Source organism: Raphanus sativus, chromosome 8, assembly GCF_000801105.2.
Source record: "Raphanus sativus cultivar WK10039 chromosome 8, ASM80110v3, whole genome shotgun sequence".
Lineage (NCBI taxonomy): Eukaryota > Viridiplantae > Streptophyta > Magnoliopsida > Brassicales > Brassicaceae > Raphanus > Raphanus sativus.
The window spans coordinates 19,792,545-19,807,196 of NC_079518.1; the positions used below are offsets into that span (position 1 = coordinate 19,792,545).

The window sequence follows — 14,652 nt, forward strand, 5'->3', positions numbered from 1 at the left end:
TGTATTTCATACTGGAAATTCTATTTACTTAAGTTAGTGGTTTGCGTGTTTAGTGTATATACTTCACTGAGTGATTCTTTTATCACTCATTCTTTCTTTTTTTTTCTTTTAGATGAAACCGACGAAAAGTGATTGCTATCAGATTAATGGCTTTGCACGATTTTCTTTGTTTTCTTTCCTGACTTGCGATTTTAGATTTTTATTGATATTTTTGAAATTTATTCTACTATTTGAATTTATGGCTATTTATTAGATCTATGCGGTGCAGAAATATTGATGAGGAATAATAAATTGAAATTTTAAAATTTGTTATTTATTATTTTAGTATAGAAAGTACGAGTGTTAAATTTTTGCCTTTTTAACTTTTTACCATACGATATGAAAAGTATCGAAAAAGGGTGGAAAGCCAACGTTCTTGTTGTAATGGCTGAAAAGCCAACTATCTTATCAACTCATCAACATGACAACATGACAACATGAACGAATCATAACAAAGCCAAAGAAAACAATATACAAAACACGTCCACATGCGTTTCTAGAATTATCGTATCTTTTTTTTTTCTAAAAGGCTATCAGAATTATCGTATCTCCAAATTGTGTTTCCCGATGGAGCTTTAACTACATTTCTTCCCTGCAACTTTATAAGCCGATCACCGCCGATGTCCAACTACAGTTGTCTAAAGCAATGTAGCATTCATCATTTCTATTTATTTATTTATATTTTTTTTTTGAACACCGTTTTCTATATATTTATTTATATATTTACTACACTTATATTTTAGGGGTAAATGTAATGAGCTGTAGATTTATGTTTTAGATATAGAATTTAATCTACAAATTTATTCTTTTAGATTATTTTGCTCTGGCTTTGTAAATTACTATTTTACATTAAAAATAAAACTCTCTATTGGCATTTTTTTATTTTGTTGAAATATTTTTTGCTGTGAGTATTTAAAAAAAAATTGATTAATTGACATGTATTGTTCTAGATTAATTGTTGAATGTTCCGAGAATCTACAGCCACAACCAATCATTTTTTTTATATTTTTAAAAATTTGATTTATTGGATTTGTCTCATATGCGATCTCTGAAAAGGAGCTTTATTTTAATAAAGCTTTAAACATTTTTATAATAAAAAATCAACAAATAAATAAAAAGATAAAAAATAGAAGAAAGAGGTAATCTCTTATTGACTCTTAAATCATTTTTTGAGAGATTCATTTGAAAGTTGACAAGTTCTTATTGGCATAAATCTTTGTTTGGAAACGCGTTAAGCGTTACACGTGGGGACGGGTGATGTCTAGCACCGAATCAATTAATCGGAGATTATACGGGGATGAATCGGAGAGTGATTTTAGGGTTTTATATCAGTTATAGCCTATGTATAATAAATATGTTCATTGTTATCATTGTTTTCAAATAGCGTTGTGGTTATGGACTCTTATTTCCTTCTCATGAACCTGGGTTCAAGTAGCAGAGAGTCCATTTTGCAAAAATTTTAAATCTTTTGGGTTAATGAATCCAAAATGACAGGAATAGCTCTGTCTTCCTCCTTTCACCTGCAATTTTTTTTAGAGTTGCAGCCGTTTTCAATTTTTGTTTTTAGCGATTTCATTGATTTTTCGGGTTATTCTCATAGTTTTTGATCAAAGTATAACAAACCTAAGACATATATATCATTTCAAGCTTAAAATCTACATAAACGACCAGTTTTCTCATTTTTCCGATTAACTATCCGCCTAGCAGCAAAACACCACGGTTGTATACCGATTTACGCTTTTCCGGCGATTATTCGGCCGTTTATGCCGCATTTTTTGAACAAGGGTATAAATCTTTCATTTTTAAAATTTTGTATTTAACTTTAAAATATCATAAATATTATATTACAAAAGTCATGTTGATCTTTCTCAATACTGATGCACTCATATTTTTGAAAGGAGTTTTCTTAAGAAAATAAATGGCTTAAAATCTAATAGTAAAATCTGGATTGAGTAAAATCTACTAATAAAAATCTAATAGTAAATAAATATCCATATAGTTTATAAAAGATGTATCTATAAAAATTTATATAAACAAAGTTTTAAAATTTGAAAATTTTAACTTATCATCAATAAAAAAGAGTAAATAAATAATTTGAAGATCAATTGGTGACAGCTTGTTCTGTGGGAGAGTTGTTAATGGGTGAGATCTTGGGTTCGAATAATGTCAAGCGCATCAATAGCCTACCGGTATATGGAGGCATTTCCTCCCACAGTGAGGGGTTAAGGTCGGTGCACTGCAGCGCTTGAACTTGGGTCTACGGAACGGATGGGTCCACAAGACAGGTTGTCACATAAAAGTTGAATTCTTACAACCGATGCATCCTTTGATCATTTAGACCTGATACTTTGATCCATCATCTATGGATCAAGGCATCTATACTTACTCATGATCAGATCACACTCGGCCTTCATTGCATAATCACAACACAATCAATGTTGTTTGGTTCTCTTATCCTAATCCATCAATACATCCTAGTTATACTAAGTAACAACCGGCCATACTCTTTGGACTCGTTCAAGCACAACCGTTCATACATGTAATAATCACTGGATCGCCCATGGTCCAATCAGAGGTGTAGCATCTAACTATCATCCACATAGATGTGTTAGATCAACAATGATCCACTCCTTCCCTCAAGGTCATGGATCCTTATAACACATCACAATATATAATCTTCAAGGGGCGTGCCATGCTTGGCCTTGATCCATCCCAAGAGACATAAACATCAATCAAAAGTAATCAAAACATATTACCTTATACTTGCTTGCTTTGATCTTGTATCATCCCAAATCATGCACGGCCATGATTGTAACACCCCCGGACCGTCCTAGGTAGGACTAACCCGAGACGACCCAGGAGCGCCACAATAATAGCTCGCCGGACCGGATCGACCAAGAATCGAGAACAAGTCAAGACTCCCGACCAAACCATCCCGGTTGCTGTGTCCTCGGAGCCCACAGCCTAAGGCTTCGCAACCCGTACTGCGGTCTCCGAGTTGTGTCGACCTCGACAAGGTCTTGTATCATTCAGCACACAACAACGAATATAAACATAATTTTATTATACATAGGTGGAAAGCGTCTTATAAAACATTACAATACAAAATATCAGAGTTTGCATGCACGGCCTAATGCCAAAAAGATAAGAAAATAATTATACATTCGGAAGCTAGTCTTTGCTTATGCTTATGCCACTTCAAATCTACACCGGCCGCCTATCGTTCCGCTGCCCTCTAAGCTTCCCACCTACTGGTTACCCGCATAGTAGAAGAGGGGATGAGTAATCGAAATTACTCAGTGAGTTCCCAAAAATAAACAGCAAACCCCCTTCAGCCCATGCTCAACAATGGTTAGTAAAACAATATAGCCGAAGCAAAGAAAACAAATGCAATGCTACTACTAAACAAATGCAACTAGTCTCTCCACCGAGACATAAACAACACTCAAGCAATCTAGACTCGATCCTAGACTTGATCCTAAACTAAACAACACAAACAAGTTTCGGATGACACACATCCTGGGATCCCACACCACAGAGCCCTAACTACTCCACCCTGAACACTCCCGAACACAAACACAAAAGTCACGCGATTGGAAAACATCACTCCGGGAATTAGGCTTCCCCCAATCTAACCCGGGCCGCATCGTCATGCAGCGCTTGTTCATGGGCGCAACCCACTTCAAGTGACAAGCCTGTGGAGAGTAGGTAACTCCACCACTGGATAATTGGGCTTCCCCCAATCTAACCCCAGGGTCCACACACATCAACGGAGAATTGGACTTCCCCCAATCTAACTCCGAGATGATATCATGCTTTAGTTTAGGCGCAACACCAACCCGCATGAGAGAGCTCCGCCTCTAACCTCCATGCAACGTGCACCAAAACCAAAAGCACTACACAAACAAACAAGCAAACACTCTCCCTAGCCTAGACTAAAGTGCAAACACAACTTAGCATGAGGGAGCTCCACCTCTAACCTCCATGCAACACTTAGTCTAGACTAGAAACACACAACAACCTAAAAACGAGTGATGCACCTAGACGCCTAGACACCTAATGGCATAAGAGAGAGTCTCACTCAAATCTCTATGCAACACTAACTACACTACAACATCTAGGTAACACAACAATACAAACAACACAAAATGTATGCAATCAGCATACACTCTTCCGGAGCCCTGCACAATAACCGATTAAATTCATGCCCCGGTCTTCCGCCGATTAGACTCCATACCTGCATACATAAAACACACAACACACACAGAGGAAACCCACCTTGGTTACTGACTACAAAGACTACCTAGCACCTCCGGATAACTCTCCCAAAAACGCTAAAACAAAGAAACCGAAAAACACTCCTAAACACTCGGTTTCTCTCTCTAACTCACCTCTCTCTCTCTCTAGGGTGATCACTCACGGTTTTGGGATGAAGAAAATGAAGGGGAGGGGTCTGGTATTTATAGAAAAGGAGGGCTGAGGCTGGCTGGACAAGTGGACCATGTGCATGAAGAGAAATGGGCATGTGTCCCACTTAGAAACTTTCATGGCAAGTTTTCCCAAATTCAATGAATATTCCAAACTTGATCACCAAGTCTTCACTCCCTTGCAAGGCAAGTCTCTGCTTCTAGAAGCTTCGTATCTTGGGCGCCAAGTCTCCTCTCGACCAATGAGAAATCGCCATGTGTATCGCCGTGTCACTTAACCGAAACCAATGGGTGATCGCCATGTCATCTCTTGTCACCACTCTGGCCACGTCATCAACTCCAAATATGAACTTCATATGATTGTAATCTCCTTAGAAAAATATTCAGAAGTCTCCAATGATGCTTCGTTTCATCGAAATCGCTTATCGGGATGATCAATACAGTTTTTCCCGAAAATGCAGATTTTCGACCGTTGCAAAAATGCCTCTCGACCATGACCATTACTTGTCTCGACCACGACCATGGTCAAGGTTTTTGAATTTTTACTCTTGATCAGGGTCATTACAATGATACTCTTGCACACGCCTCTATCAATCCTTATCATATACTTCCAGTATTGATAAGATGTGTTAAGATATCTCCATGGACCGCACCAATCTCCCCTTCCCTTGATATCCCATGAAACCATTTCTACACTGCATCCGCCTCTAAGGCTGTCTTGGCCTTTGAGAGTGGAGTCCGGATTTCTCCCTTCTCTCCTGACCATTTGCGTGTGTTCCCAGGTTTTAGAAGAAACGTAGGACGTGATCATCCATGATCAAAACCCATCCAAGGATCGTGCATCACTTCCCCTTTTACTGCCCATGAAACTGCCTCTCCACACACATCTGCCTTCAAGGCTGTCTCAGCCATTAGAAGTAGAATCCGGCCTCCTATCTTCTCTCCTGGATATTTTCCTGTGTTGTATCGATGTAGAGGAAGTCCATGGCGTGGCAAACAATAATCAAAACTCACCAGATGGTCGTTCTCAACTCCCCCTCTTGATCTCCCTCAAAACTGCCTCTTTACTGCCTTCACACATCTCTTGGTCTTGGATTGTTGAATCCGACCATCTTTGCTTTTATATATATTTTTCTTTTTGTTTCAGGGTGTAGGAGGAAGCCACTGACCGCATAGCTCTTGTCGTGATGGTAGAGCTGAAGTCTATCGAGTCCAGAAAAGGACCAGGGTAATAGTACAACCAAGTCGGAAATTGGCCTAGGGTTGGTATATAGTCGATCAAGTCCAGTGAGGGACAAGGATCACATCACAACCATGTCTGAGAAGGACCAATGGTTGGAATAAAATGGTTGAGTCCTGGAGTGGACCAGGACCGGAATGTGATCAAGTCCATGAGTGGACTGGGATAAAGTTATGACAATATCTGGTGATGGACATAAGTCAAGTGTATGCGGTTTAGTCTATAGGAGACTAAGGTCGAAATATGGCAAGTTGGAAAAGGCTGTGGTTGATTAGGGGATGATCCAGTATGTTGTGGCTGGGGTCATGAATGAAGAACTTAAAGAGACAGAACAATCTGTTAGGACTCGCGGTAGACGAGTAGCCTAAAAATTGGAACAAGTTCATTAAGACTTGACTGGTACATCGAATGGCTTAGAGATTGGGTAAATCTTCTAAGACACATACAAAGAATAAAGTCTAAAGAATACAATATTCAAAAGAGAGACATAGTCTTGGTGGATACTAGGACCGAAACCTAGAAAGTTGGTCCAGTGACACAAGGTATGTCCTTCGAGAAGATTGCAAGTATAACTTGTGTGGGCGCTTAATGGACTCGAATATGGTCAAGATAGCCAAGTAAGGGTGTCATAAGCAAGGACCAAAATGGACCACTTGATAAGATTTGTGTTAAATCTCTATCAAGTGGGGGAGACGAGTTCAGATGTTGATCAACGATGTGATCAGTTAGAAAGAACACGGAGGAGATTGTAAAACCATTTAGTTAGGACGAACCAATTCAGCATGTTCTATGTTCTATATGCAAAGATTTCGGCCTTCGTCATGAGACAAGACTTCAGCACCACTAGATTCGAGGACGAATCCATCACAAGTGGGAGAGACTTGTCATGTCCTTGTTCCTGGAACTTGTCATATGGATTAGACGTTTCAATAGAAACAAGCTGCCTTGGTTCAGATCATGAGATTAGATCATGAACAAGGTGGGATGATCTGGATGATCAGGATAGATCATGGGAAATCTTAGTCAAGGTCAAAGAATGGATCAAGGGACATAGACAGATTGATTAAGATGAAGATATCAAACTGCTCGAGTGATATGACAGCTGGGCGATGCGGTAAAGTAGCTCGACCAGCTAGGTGAAGCTTAGTGTAGCTCAGTATAGCTCTCTGAAGTGAAGGTCACCTCCAGTAGCTGGAGGACTAGCTCACTCAGCTAGGTCAGATGGGGATCAGCTCAACTCAGCTGGGCTGAGTGTTCAAGTCTTGGGCGGTTGGGCCAGGTACAGGCCATGTGGGCGAACCATGTATGCCGCTGGACTAGTGGGCTCTTAGGATGGGGTCAGGAGCTTGGCATTCGGTTTGGGCTTGTTTTGGACATGTACAGAAGCTGATTGACAAGCCCAGGATGTCAGCCAAATGCCATAGGAGAATGGGTGTTGTTGGACCCAATTTTGGGTATTTCCTTAATGGGCTGAGCCAAGAGAATAGGCCGAGTATGCAAGAGCCCACAGTAGGGATTTGAAATCGAAGAAAGAGTCATCGAGATCCAGTAGATCGCGAAATCGGTTGCATGCGAGTAAATGAAAATGTAACTATAAAAGGGAAGAGAGATCTTGTAGAGAGACACATGAAAAACCTTAGAGAGAGCGCACTATACACATCGACCTCGTTATACATTTTTTCAAGCCTAGCCTTATTCGATCTCCTTTGTAGTGTTCGATCTCGTTTCTATCTTTGTAATCAATTTTCTATTCAATAAAAGTCCATTTTTGTCAATCGATTTCCGACTACATCGTTGTGTTCTAAGGATATCGTTTCCTACATCCTTTTTCATTCTCCATTTTACATTACACACACTATCAAATACTTAGTGTAGATTTTAGGATTTACAGGTGTGATCTGGACCATTGAAAAAATTAATGGCCAAAAATGATACCGAAGGGATGCAATGGTTAAGAAGTAACCACCCCTTCTTCTATAAATGCAAGGCAATTATGTGCCCTTGTAGACACGCCAGGGCTTCCTCCCACACCTTGAAACACAAAGAAATAAAAATAGAGAGATGGTCGGATTCCACAATCCAAGACCAAGGGCGGTTTGAAAGCAACAAAGAGACAGTTTTGGTGGACAATCAAGGTTATGAACGACCCTGTGATGGGTTTTGATCATGGTTTGCCACGCCCTAAGCTTCCTCTACTGTCATGTAACACACACAAATAGCTAAGAGAGAAGATGGAAGGCCGGACTTCACTTCTAATGGCTGAGACAACCTTGAAGGCAGATGTGTGTAGAGAGGCTGTTTCATGGGAAAAAGGGGGGGAGGGGAGTGATGCACTCCGTAGGCTTCCTTTATAGCCTGAAAACACACGCAAATGGTCAGGAGAGAATGGAGAAGACCAGACTCCACTCTCAGGCCAAAACAACCTTGAAGGCAGATGCAGTGTGGAAGTAGTCATGGGAGATCAATGGAAGGGAATATGGGTGCGACCCATGGAGAGATCTTATCAATAATGGTAGTATGTGATAAGACTTGATAAAGGTGTGTTCAAGAGGAGAAAGGCCAAACATGATTTGGGATGATACAAGATCAAAGGAAGCAAGTATAAGGTAATATGTTTTGATTACTTTTGAGATGTTTATGTCTCTTGGTGATGGATCAAGGCCAAGCATAGAACGCCCCTTGAAAACTATATATTGTGATGCATACTAAGAATCCGGGACCTTGAGGAAAGGGGCAGATCTTAGTTGATCTAATTCATCCATGTGGGATGATAGTTAGATGCTACACATTGGATAGTGATCAATGGCGGATCATGGATTGGTGTTGGGTTTGATCATGATGTGAATCATTGATCCGGCTCATGGAGGAACAACATGGGGGTCCTAGTAGAGGAGGAACCGTGTGGGGGTACTTATACAATTCATTTGGAATCAGCAGCAAGTCATGGAGAAGAGTAAAACTAATAATAGGTGGTGTGGACCATAAGTATTGAGTTAGGTATGATTATGCAAGGAAGGCCTTGTGTGATCTGATCATGAGTAAGGATGGATGACCTGATCCATAGATGATAGATCAAGGTGTCTGATCTAATTGATCAAAGGATGCATCAGTTGTAAGAGTAAGACTTTTCGTCTTTAGTGGGACATAATTCCATGGCCGGTTAAGTATGAATAAAGACTCATCAGTTCTGAGTCATGAGGGGTGGCTAGTTTTTGACTTAAGATCTTATGGACATTGTTAGTCCTGGAGAGGGACTTGGTATCATATCCTACAAAACATAAGGATATTAGATGATGCATGAGCCTACAAGTGGCTAGATGCATAGCATTTATCATTGAAGACTTCCCAAAGGCTACCAGCATGGACGGGTTGTCACCTTTAAGTCTTGGATTTAGGGGAACGGAACCTCGGTTATTGTATGACTTGGTTTGGGTTCGAAATCGACCTTGGAGCTAGTTGGTAGTTGAGTATACTAACCATTAGCTAAGGCGATTCGACCAGACAAGTGTTAGGTTAGTTTTCGACCAATGGTTAGGTAGATAATTATTTCGCTATGCATAAATCGAAAGGATCTAAGATAGGAAATGACTAAGGTAATCTTAAGCTAAGGTCTAAGATGATCTTGTGCAGATCAATTGGTGACAATTTATCTTGCGGAGAATTTTTAATGGAGTTTATACAGATAATGGAGTGTATGCAGTTAATAGAGTTAACAGTGATCAGATGTGGTATAGACGAGAACTTTTCGAGAATTTTCTCCAATACAGATCTCAATCTCTGCTTTCTGGAGCTCCAACACACTACTTGTGAAAACCTTCATAGATTTTTTTTCCTTTGTCTATCATCTTATCAATAATGAGTACTCGAACCTTTTCAAAAGGCTGTGAAAAGTATCTATTGTGCATTCTATATTTTCTGACGCCATTTGAAAAGTGTAGAATCAATGGCAACTGAAGATGGCATTTAGTCCTTACTCCTTCTCTTCTTCTTCTTTCTTTTTCTTCTTTGACAACTGAAAATCGCTTTTGGTCCTTACTCCTCTTCTTCTTCTTATTATTATTCTTCTTTCTTCTTCTTCTTTTTCTTCTCCGAGACTGATTTTTCTTGAAAGTAGCTGCAGACAGAGGACCGTCTACTATCCCAATGTCAAAATCTACATGTGTACTTTTGTTAATAGGCAATCAACATGATGTTTATTTGTTACGATTTGAATCTTAAAAGGTAACAATGCTTATAATCAACGGTGAAACAAGTTCTTATTGAGTATAAGTAAGAGAGTCTCTACAATCTTCTAACTCATCATTTCCCGCTCTCCCCAATCCCATGACTCAATTGCTCGATGAAACCTTTTCCCCAATCCTCTCACGTGATTATAAAGCTAAAGATTAGTTAAACCATAGTTATTTTTAGAATAACCTCACTTAACAAAGGTTACTTGGCCACCTGTAGTCAGCATCCTTATCCATTCAAACCTCCAAATTCATCGCTTGTATCAGATTCCTGGAAAGTATTACAGTAGTTACTACCCTTTACACATAAAGACCGATATTGACATGAACATATCAGTGTAGACGTACAATCAAAGCTAACACAAACGATAATACATATTGCAGCCCCAAATGAATAATAAATACAGTGTATTTGTGTAACTCAGGGAACATTTAGAACTTAGCCTCTCTTAGTGAAATCAAGGAAGCTCGGCTGCCCGTTTGTGCTCATCTGCTGGTTCTTGTTGCTCCCGAGCTGATTCATTGTGGACTGCTGAGATGAGAATTGAGTACAGTTGTATGAATTTGCGTTCCCTTGAGAAATTTCTCTAGCCGCTATCCTGAGTCGGTTCAATTCCTCTCGCAGCGCTTCATTCAAAGCTGCAGGACATTATCATTTATGTATCAAACCTTCGTTTTAAAATTATATATATGATGAGAGCTGCGCTTTCAATAATGGCTTACCATCCCTAAGTTCAGCCTGTTGCTGCAATGCTTGCAGCCGCATCTTGAGGTGTTTATTTTCAGTGGTCAGGTCTGATGTTCCTCTCTGCACAGTACACACCAATATTAGAAGGGATGCACAAGTGCGCAAACAAACAAAACATGCTATCCAGACAATAAATAGTGTATGGTTTAAATTTAACATAAGGAATAACAGAAAATTGCTGTGCAGTAGCATGTATACCAATAAGAACCAGTAAACGATACTTCAATTATAGATCATGAATTACGGTCAAGAAGACAACAACAAAATTGTAGAGCTCTCTCAACTAATTTGTTTTCTCTCTTCCTTATTCTATGGCCCTTATCATAGACTTGTTCGGAGTAACAAACATATCTCTAAACACCAAGAAGCAGTCTTAAACACATAAGAATATAGACCTCAGTTACAAGTTGAAAGCTACTAAACCAGAAGGCAATATTATCCACCATCAACATGTATATAGATGGCATGAAGGATGTCACCCTTGACCAAGTCATGGTAAAGATATACCTGCACCATGGTGACTTGGGCAGAGAGTGTAGTTGCTTCGTTCTGAAGTGTGTGTACTTTCTTCTCCAGCTCACCAGTATACCTAATCTTCCTCTCCTTTGACCTAGCCGCCGATTGTCTATTTGCTAGAATCCTATCAAAGAATCATCCCCGAAGACTATGAATAATATTTGAAAGAATTAAAAAAAAAAAAAAAACTAATATCTGAGGAAACATATACCGTTTAGCTCTTTTGGGATCAAGCAAAGCAAAGCAAGCTCAGCAAGTCTGTCACTAGCCATACCCATATTCTTCTTCCCACCGTCTTTGCAATTCACAGCGGCGAGAATCGATTCCATGTTAAAGGAACCCGAACTCGTAGCTCCGTCCATCGAATTACTCCGATGATGACCTTTCCTCTCTCCTGAGCTTGATGTAGGTCGGGCGAATTGATTATCCTCAGTGGCTGTTAGATCGTCGAAGAAGAAATCGGAATCGGAATCAACTGAGAAGCTTCGAACGTGACGGCCATGGGGAAGAGGAATCGGTGGTGGAGCACCGTTGGATGAGGAGGTTTCTTCGGGAGGAGGAGAATCGACGGACATCATCGGAGAAGGTTGTGGTTGTGGAGCGTTGAGGAAATCGAGAGAAGAGAAATCTACTACATCGGAAGGGTCGAATAGGAGGAGATCGTTGATTGATTCGGTGGAGAAGAAAGTGTCGGAGCGAGCTCGACGGTGGTGAGAGGTACGCTGACGTGGAGCTTCTGGCATACGTTCTATTTCGCTTAGGATCGATGATTGGTTGGCCCTACGCGACGGCTCCATCGATTTCGAATTTTTTTTTTTCCCCACCGGCGGAGAGGTTTCGGTGGGTGACTGTTTCAGTAGTTTACTTACCCGACGAGAAAGAAAAGAGTAGTGTCAAGAGGGAAATGTTGGGACAGTACGACATCTGGTCTCAGTAAAACCTATATTCTCGGAAGTTACCTCGAATAGCTTCTTTCTAAAAAAATTGCTAATAATAATTGAATTCAATACAGAAAACTAATAATGATTCAATACAGACTGTCTTTGCTTGATTTGTAGTATGCCTGGGTATTCGGATCGTCGGGTCGGGTTTGGATCGGGTTTTTTCGGGTCCGGGTCTTTCGGATCTAGGAGTTTAGGATCCGATAAGGTAATTTTACATTTTCGGTTACGGGTCGGTTCTGGTCGTACCGGGTCCGGGTCGGATCGGGTCTTAGATAGTTGGACCCATTCGGGTAACTAGAATTTATCGGTTCGGTTCTGGGTCGGGTTCGGTTCGGATACGACCTAAAAATATAAAAAAACGTGTGAAAATATTAATATATCCGAAAATATTTGATATTTTATTTAAAATTTTTTTTTTATTATATTAAAATGTGTATATATACTAAACTATGCAAGATAGAACAATAATTGGTTGTCTCCTAGTGGTTGACCCCTTTGATCTGTAGACAAATAACCCGTCTTCGACTCCCCCTCGATACATTTTATTTAATTTACATTACTAATTCGGGTATCCGTCGGGTTCCAGGTTCGGGTCGGGTCGGGTCCAAGACCTGCGGATCCTCTACAACAAGACCCGATAGGGTAATTTGATCGGGTCGGTTCCTACCCAGACCGGGTTTTTTTGGGTCAGTTTCGGGTCGGATCTTCGGGTTCGAGTAAAATGCCCATGCCTAATTTGTAGCTTAAACTTGCATAGAAGTTTAGAGTTTGAAAAAGAAAATGGTTGAAAAGATAAGGAACATAAAACACTTGTTATTCTAAAATTACGAATATAATACGTAAATATTTAATATCTTCTATTATTATACAGTTTGATATGGTATTTAACTATTACTAGATTTTGATCTGCACGACCGCACAAATGTTTGTTTTCAGTTATTATATATATATATATATATATATATATATATATATGAACAAATTAATATATGCATTAAACAATTTATTAAATATCATATTGTATTATGTTTATATTCAATTTTGATCCGCAGACTTTTTAAAACCAAATTTCTTATTAGCAATTTTTTACGTTTATTCATTTCAGATAATATATCATTATATATACAAAAAGTCTAAGATATATCAATTTTTATACATGTATTATATAGTTTTCGAATATCAAATCGTTATGTTACCGTATTATATTTTTAGCATAAATATTTGAAATTTTTATTCTCTAGAACACATTCTCACTTTCAAATTACACATTAAGACACTTCTCTTATGTCACAAAGTTTTTCTATGCGTAAGATTTTTTTATCTTCTACGACACATTTCAATTTTAGTATTACACGTTTAGGCACTTCATGCATGAGACACACTTTCTATGTATGTTTTGTCCTATATACCCTCAATTCTAGTCAATACTCTTTCCCCAATTCACTTTCTCAAAAACCTAATTTCGAATCAAAAAAACAGAAACCTCTCGATCCCTTCCAAAACTTCAAGACTTCCTGATCGATGAAAAACAAGAAACTCAAATCACCAGCAAAATATTATAAATCTGGTACCTGTAAGTCGTCAACGACAACCAAGGTCAGATCTTTTTTATCTCGATATCTTCCAATTTCATTTCTTTTTTGGATTTCATGAGCTGATTTTGAAGTCCTTCTTTTTCAAATAGGTGACAAACAATCAGATCCAGATTCTCCTACTATGAAGAACAAGAAACACATAATCGCATATGAGGGTCCTTCTGACAACCAAGGTCGGATATTTTTTTGGTCTCAAGCTTACAACTCTTCTTTGCGATGGAGGAACTAAAGCTCTGTTGCCAAGCTCTGTTGCGATGGAGGAACTAAAGCTCTGTTGCCAAGCACGTCCCCTATGGTTAGCCAAATCTCTTGCTCTTATTACAAGTAAAAACTTAAAGATCGTTACTTTAGCTAGTGTTTAGATTCGAATGGATGTGATTTAGTTTAAAATATGTTTTTTTTTTCTAAACATGAAAGAAAGATGGAAGTGTCCACATAGGCGTCCACATTAATTTGTTCACTCACATGAACTTGTGTTCACATTTGTCTACATTTTTTGTGTCCACGTTTTTTTGTGTGTCCACGTTTCTTCAATCCACATATTCCATTTTGTAAAGAAAACTCAAATGAGTGGTCAAACTACATTCGCCTAGCTAGCGTTTTAGATTCGAATGGATGTGATTTAGTTTAAAGTCTGTCTTTTTTTTTTCTAACATGAAAGAAAGATGGAAGGGTCCACATAGGCTGTGTCCACATTTGTTCACTCACATGAACTTGTATCCACATTTTTTTGTAAGTGTGTGTCCACGTTTCTTCAATCCACATATTTCATTTTGTAAAGAAAACTCAGAAGTGGTCAAACTACATTCACCTACATTTTCGTATGATTCAGAACTTTGCCGCTGAAACATTTTCCTACTTCAAATTAGAAATAAACAATAAATCATATGATTTATGAAAAAGCTGTAAAAGCA

At 39.0% G+C, this 14,652-nt stretch overlaps 1 pseudogene; it reads right to left on the bottom strand.

Annotated features, from left to right (window-relative positions):
• Positions 1–9,934: 9,934 nt before the first annotated feature.
• LOC130498312 (transcription factor VIP1-like) lies at positions 9,935–12,146 on the bottom strand (annotated as a pseudogene).
• Between the last annotated feature and the right edge of the window lie 2,506 nt (positions 12,147–14,652).